A 7043-nucleotide genomic window follows, 5' to 3' on the forward strand; every position below is an offset into this window, starting at 1 on the left:
CACAGGCTTTCTGTTATCTGATGTATGCTGTAGAAAGAGTCCTTTTTAACTCCATCCTTCCCTACCATGCATGTTTTCTGCTCCTCTTTTTCCCTTTTCCTGTATGTTACTGTGTGGGATTAGCAATGGATGCTGAGCACCATTCAGGTACAGCCCAGTGATCCGCCAGTGAACTCCTATGCGTGTTCGAATTCCCCAAGTGTAACTTCTAGGTTTAATTTCATCCCGTTGTATCACTGAAACAGAGTTATGCACTTTCATTACTCACTGTCCTGGGATATTTTATGATTTCTCATGCTATTCCAAAAAGACACACAAGCAGCTACACAAAGCATGTTTTGAGATGGGTTTATTTTTGGCTGGCTCATAATTAACAATCAGCTCTTGAGTTAAAGCATTATTCCGCATCCCCTGCCTAACACTGCAGAGCAACTCCTCAGTGCAACCACTTTACCACTTCGTTTTTTTACTATTTAAAATATTGTGGTATTCTGAATAAGTTAGAAAATTACTTTGTTGAAATGTTACTGTTACCACTGAGGACTCTTCAGCTTCTCATACCATATACTGTTGCCAAGCTGACAAATATGAAACATCACCTGCTGATAACCTGCGAGGCACATTAATTTCCTCAAGTGGAACAAGCTCTCCATTTGTGACGTATTGGAGGCATCTTTAGTCCAACTGCCACCCATTAATGTGCTAATCAGCAGCAAAGTGAAGAGTCAGAGGCAAAACCACAAACCCAAAATCTCATCAGAACTTGATGGGAATCATGTGCATGTTACTCGCCAGTCAGGCTGGCATAGATTTGCTGAAACTTTACGATCTTCTTGTTTTTTCTCCACAGAGCAGATGACATTTACGTGGGACGCTATTTTCCATACTGACTGGGTGCTTTAGATCCATACACAGGAGAAAGAATAATAAGAGACAACAGTGAATCACCACTCATGAATGAAAAGTGGAGTCAGAGGGGAAGGGGGTGTAAGAATTAGAGCTTTCCCCTGCGGTCCCAGGATGCCAGCCCCATCCTCTGCTACCTCCCTTTCACCTCCCTCCCCCCTGCCCAGGCCAAACTGCCATCAATAATTAACCCAAACTTTTACTTGCTTTCCTCTGAGTGACCTAGACTCTGCCTGCCACCCCCACCCCACCCCACCCCACCCCCACAGTGATCTGATCACTCCATCTTCAAAAAATGCAGTTAATTCACCTGAAAATAGTCCATGATCACCTGCTACACACAGTGTGACGGCCGGCATCATCCCTCTCTATAGGTCCTTGCTGGCTGGATGCATTCCCATCTATCTGCCCTCTTCCAGGCTCCAAGGTCTGCCAAGGCAACATGTGTATCTGAGTTGGCCAAACACTAGGTCATGCCACTCAGACCCCTGGTCATTTGAAGGTTTATTGCTACTTATTTTCCTTATAGTCTTATCCTTTCTACTTATTGATTTGACATTGGAGGTAGGGCTGTGCTGCAGGTTTGGGATTCATATTCACATCTGAGAAGGAAAGGCTTCTGTATCTGAAGTGGTAGTTTAACTCCTCATAGGTAGAAGGTTAAGTTTTGGGAGAGGATTTACTTTACAGTGAGAATTTCTCCCTGTCCCAGGTTTGCTGCTATTGCAAGGGACAGACATGCTTTGGTCCACATTATAAGCAATTACTCTGCATCAGATAAAGTAAATTAAATATGGTGGGGATTTTTAGGAATGAAGTTTTCACATTCTCAGACTGAACTCTCACATTTCTTACCTGGAAAGAAATGAGATGACAAATGCAATCTGTGCAAACCATTTTTGTCTCTAACGAAAAATGAACATCCCTAATGTGTTGGCTTAAGTGCATTTACCTCCACATTTTCTCAGCATGAACACAGCTTAGATACAGGCAATGCTATGCACGAGGTAGCATGCTACTTCTTGCTGACTGCTCTTTAGATCTCCATCCTGTAAAGGGCTGAATGCTTTCAAGTCTCTATTCAGTCAGTGAGAAATGAAGTCACTTAACAGATTAGAGACCAAATCTTACAAATTCTGTCTTCTATAAAATCACCCCAAGTGAATTCTGGCATTTTTCCTCCATATAACAAAAATGAGAAAATGTTGCCAGGACATGATTGAAACTCAAGAGCTGCCAGAAAAGAGTTTGGGTGGGTCTTACCCTTCCAGGGCTTGAGTTCACAGCCTGGCTCTTGTGGTGTAAGAAGTGGGTACTCCCAGCAGTGGTTACATCTATACCCTCAGTTCTAGCACAAAACCAGGCATTTCCTTTCAATCTGTGCTCCTCATAGACTCACTTACACTGTTGTCATCAACAAAGATACAGTGTGCAGTTGTCAGACTCTGAGACAGAATGGTGGACTGGTGGACTGGGCTGAATTTTTCATGGCGCTAATATCAAAGAAGTGTCTTACTGCTCCCACGTTCTGCAGCGTTATTACAGCTTTTGAAGAAGAGGTCAGTAGAAGTTCAGAGGACTGTAGGTTTCTTCCTTATTTCCTTCTTTTTTGCTAGTCAATCCCACTGGAGGACTGGGATCATCCGTGATAAACCCCAAAGCCTATCACAGGGAGACAATGCGCTTGCTGGGATCTTCTCCGTCTTGCACTTACTTTTTAGCATACAGGATTCCCTTTTTGAGCACACCTCTCTCCTGGGATAGAACAACTGCAGATGAGGCAGCCAATTCTGCTCTGCTGTTTTGCTGGGAAGAGTGAAGGATGTGATGAGGAAGAGAAGGAAAGTGCTGTTTGCCTCCAGCCCTTCTCCTGCTGGAGTGGAGGTGCCATATGGGGCACCATTACAGCCCTGGGATGAGAAGAGGAAAGAATGAAAGCCAAGGCACAGCAAGACCAAGACAAACAACATCAACAGCCCCAAATGGAGTGTGAGATTAGTATCATGATATGGATATGTCATCATAGTATATATATTTTTAAAATCATAGTCCTACCACTATACTGTTGTACCAGCTTTACCACCAGCTTGTGCTCAGGCTCAGTATGTTCTTCCTCAGGTGCAGAGGTAAGGATCTGTAAGACGTGTAACACTTGACCCAGCTTTTCAAAAGATTTAACCAGACTTCATGATGTTTGCTTTCCCAGCTCCTGCCTTCCCATGGCAATGGAGAAAATAAAAAACAGGAAGTATTCACAAATAACCAGATCCAGTAACTTGCCCTGTAGAAGAATCATATTACTCAAAGGTGATTCGTACATGTAGTTATTAGAGCCAATAACTTTGGTAATTGACATCCCAACTGTGGCTCAAACTGTTACTACTACTCTTTTAAAAACAATGTATTGCACGAATACCAAATGTTTCTTGGAGTTACTTAATGTCTCCCATTAATTGTGGAGATATTCTGAATTTTTTGCCTTCATCATAAATAAAGCTATTTATTTCACTGTAAATATCCAGCTTTTCATTCAATATGAAGTGCTCAGATACCACCTCATGTGACATTAAAGTCACTGCACCTTATCTCTCAGCATCATTAAAATAAGGGATAAGGTACTTATCTCTGCCTAAAAATACAAATAAAAATTATTCAGCTGCAATATTGTCTCTTTCTGTAGGAAGGATTTTGGGGTGACTGATCTTTTTTAAGAACGGCAAAATGCAACACAATATCACATTATAACAATATCAAGTTCCTTTACCTTTTTTAAAAATCCAAATGCATGAATTCTGATTCTTCCTTTCCCTCCCCTCACTTCTTTGCACCTAAAAAATCTCTTTAGCAAAACCAGCAATAGGCTGAAGGGTGCAAACAGTCTATAAAGCTCAGATGGGGTGAAAATCGAATTTTGAAACTTTGCAAACAAGTTGCTCTGAGTCAATTTTCCCACACCTGAATCTATGCTCTTGTCTGTTCTCATTTCCCACAGGTAGTTATAGCATTGGCAATTTGAAGTATTTCCAAAATAACTTGCTGATATTCAGCACGGTGCTTTATTTCCTCTCCTACAATTGAGTTGTGCTGGTTTGACATTTTGTTTCAGCACTATAAAAAAAGCAGACTCAATTTTCTGAAATTTCTGTGGTTGATGCATTTAGGAAAAAAAGACTGTTTCCATTTTGCAGTGCATTCATTATGGGAAACCCACTTACCTTACATTTGGTTGCAGAACCAAGTAGTCACTCATCAGGAACAAGAGGACCATCTTGCTCTCTTCCCTGGACTAAGTCATAACTTTGGGCAGGGATGGTTCTGACCTAAGGCCTGGTTTCCACAAGGTTTTTCTGGTTTCCCAGACGGAGTCCAGTCCCCTGGCTATTTGAATGCAATCTGCAGAGCCATTTTTGTACTTTCTTGACCCTACATGAACATCTGAAGGGTTTCCATCCACTACACACTGTATGAAAGAGGAGGGAGGACACAAAGGCGGAGATAATGGCAAAGGACCATGCCATTGCAAGGTATTACTGTGGAATCAAGCTTATCATGGTAAACATGAGCATTGACAACATGTAATTGTTGCTTTAAGAGATTAAGAAATTTGGTAGAAAATAAACCCCCTTGCAATCCAGCTTGTCCTCAGATGTCAGAGGAGCTGGGGACGGCTGGGCTTAGATTCTGAGTGATACCCAATTCAGCACTGTTAGTCCGCGAGGCGTTCTCTAACAGTACAACCACTATTAGTCTAGTTGTGCCCAATAACTCTTCACAGCCAGATTCACTGATAGTGCAGTTTATTGAAGCAACAGAAATACAGGTTCTTATTGCATTGCTGGTGATAAATGCACTGTCTGCAAAGCACATGCAAGTATAAAGCACTAAAACACAAAACACAAAATAATAAGCTTGTTCTCTATATTTCCCAGGGGATCACTTGGTATAACCAAGTGTTTGAGCCTTACACAATAGGTGTCCCTATGGGGAGGAAGAGAGGTTCAGCCCATTGACTGTGATCTCAGCAGTCCGCAATGGTATCTTCCCTAACATCCCTCTCTTGGGATAATTTTTATACTAGTTTATGTTTAGGTGGAGCTTGAGTGACTCTAGTCATACATACTTTTGTTATTCATTGATATAGAAATTCCTCACTTTAATTTAAAGGTATAGACTAAGAGAAATTCAGAGCGCACGCTCAGTGAGGGGTGGTCGTACCTTGGAGGCGGGTAACTTTGGGATGGAGGTGTGTATTTTAGTATTATAATGAGGTTAAAATGAGCAAAGTTCACCCACAGGGCATGATGTTACTGTGCTGGTCAGGGCATGGCTCCATGGTTCCATCCAGCCCCCGGATCTGCAGTGATTTATGGACAAGTTTGGTTGTGAAGATTTTGCTTTGCTCCCTCCTCCAGTTATCTCCCTTAGATTAGTACACTGAGCTCCCCCAGTGTTCCTAACATTGAAGAGGGCAGGTGGTGTTGCTTAGGGGACAATCACTGAACCAATTTCCAGCATGCCAACAGCATTCCACTCTAGAAGTTAACTTCATGAAATGTGGATATAACTTTAGCCTCAGTAATTTCAACCTCAATAATTTCACCCCCAGTAATCATTCCACAATAATGTTCATCAGCCAGCTGCCTGCCCTCCCCTGCCTCTTCCCTCTAATTCTGGGGGCAAATGCTGGGTCTTGCTTCTGCATACCCTTCTAGAATTGATACAGATTTTGCCTGAGTGAGGGCTCAGGAGGCTCAGGATGCTGTCCCATCCACACCTTCATGCCCCTGTGCCTCCATTCATAGCCAACAAAAGCCTCAACAACCCATTTTCTCCCAAAACCTCTAGGTGACACTGCTTGACCCAGCTGGTGTAACGCTTAGCACAGTTGATGGAGCAGAGAGAAAAATCATGGTCCTTAACACCCTATGCCACCAGCTTCTTTTTAACAGTGGGGAAAGGGAAGCTGTGGTTTCATAAGATACTCTTCAGCTAGAGTATCCTGAAACATCAGCTGCAAAAAAGGTGCTTATATGCAGCCCTTTGTACTTGCACTGCTCCCAGTAATCAATTTCAACACTTTGCGTTGCTGTTGCCATCCAAATGTACTCTTCTGTATATAAAGAAAGGCTCTTCAGGCTCTTCAGCAGTTTTTTTAATGCTTTGTGTTGCTGTTGCCATCAAAATGTACTCTTCTGTATATAAAGCAAGGATCTTCAACAGTCTTTCTAAAGGATGTGGATTTGAAAAAGCATAGGAATAATGGAGAACACTAAAAAGATGTTTTTAAGTAGCAAGAGTATAGCATACCTAAAATCTAAATTTTAGTATATTGGCCAGAGGCTTATGGATGCAGAAATTCTTCCCATACAAAGGCATTTTGTAAAAATGTGCTATATAGACACACACACACACACACAAATTACCTATCTCTACCTGTGGACCACACTCTCACGTTCCCTAAGGAACAACAGAATGACAGAAACGGGAAGCTAAGCGTGACAGTAAGGGAAGCTAAGAATGGCAGAAAAGGGAATCCTGTTGACTGCTAGAAACGACCATCCTGTTTCCAAAAATCTGCTCCAAAAATAAATGGTGGTTGGGAACTCGGACAAATCCTGGAGTTGGTGGTTGTTCAGATCAGGTTTTCAATTTTTTCACTTTTTCAGTGTTGACAGAGATCTCTTCTTTTGAACCAGAAGTATCTTCATATGGCTAGGAACTGACCTTCCAAAAATTTGTCCATTGCAGAATTCTCTCATCCTCTGCTTTTAATGCAATGTATTAATGGATCTTTACCCAACTATTCAATGTCTGTTAAAATATGAAGTCTATTCATATTTTTTTCTTACCTTTCTAAACTTCTAAACAAATGGCTAAGAAAAGAACAAGTAGACCTTCCATAGATGCCTACTAATCGGCCACTCCTCTGACCTGATAGATATAATCACTTCTAAATCTATTTGACCAAATTTTAAATTCCTGATATTAAAAGAGACAGGATTTCTGTGAGCTTCAGGCCTACAGATGGAAACTTAAAAGCTGAATCTTTATGCTTTTCCTGCCTCACGTTTTCCAAAACTTGAAGGATGGAACAATCTTGACGATCTTTAGCATTTGTCATGTTAGGAAAAAAATTA

This window comes from Phalacrocorax aristotelis, chromosome 6, assembly GCF_949628215.1.
Source record: "Phalacrocorax aristotelis chromosome 6, bGulAri2.1, whole genome shotgun sequence".
NCBI classification, from domain to species: domain Eukaryota; kingdom Metazoa; phylum Chordata; class Aves; order Suliformes; family Phalacrocoracidae; genus Phalacrocorax; species Phalacrocorax aristotelis.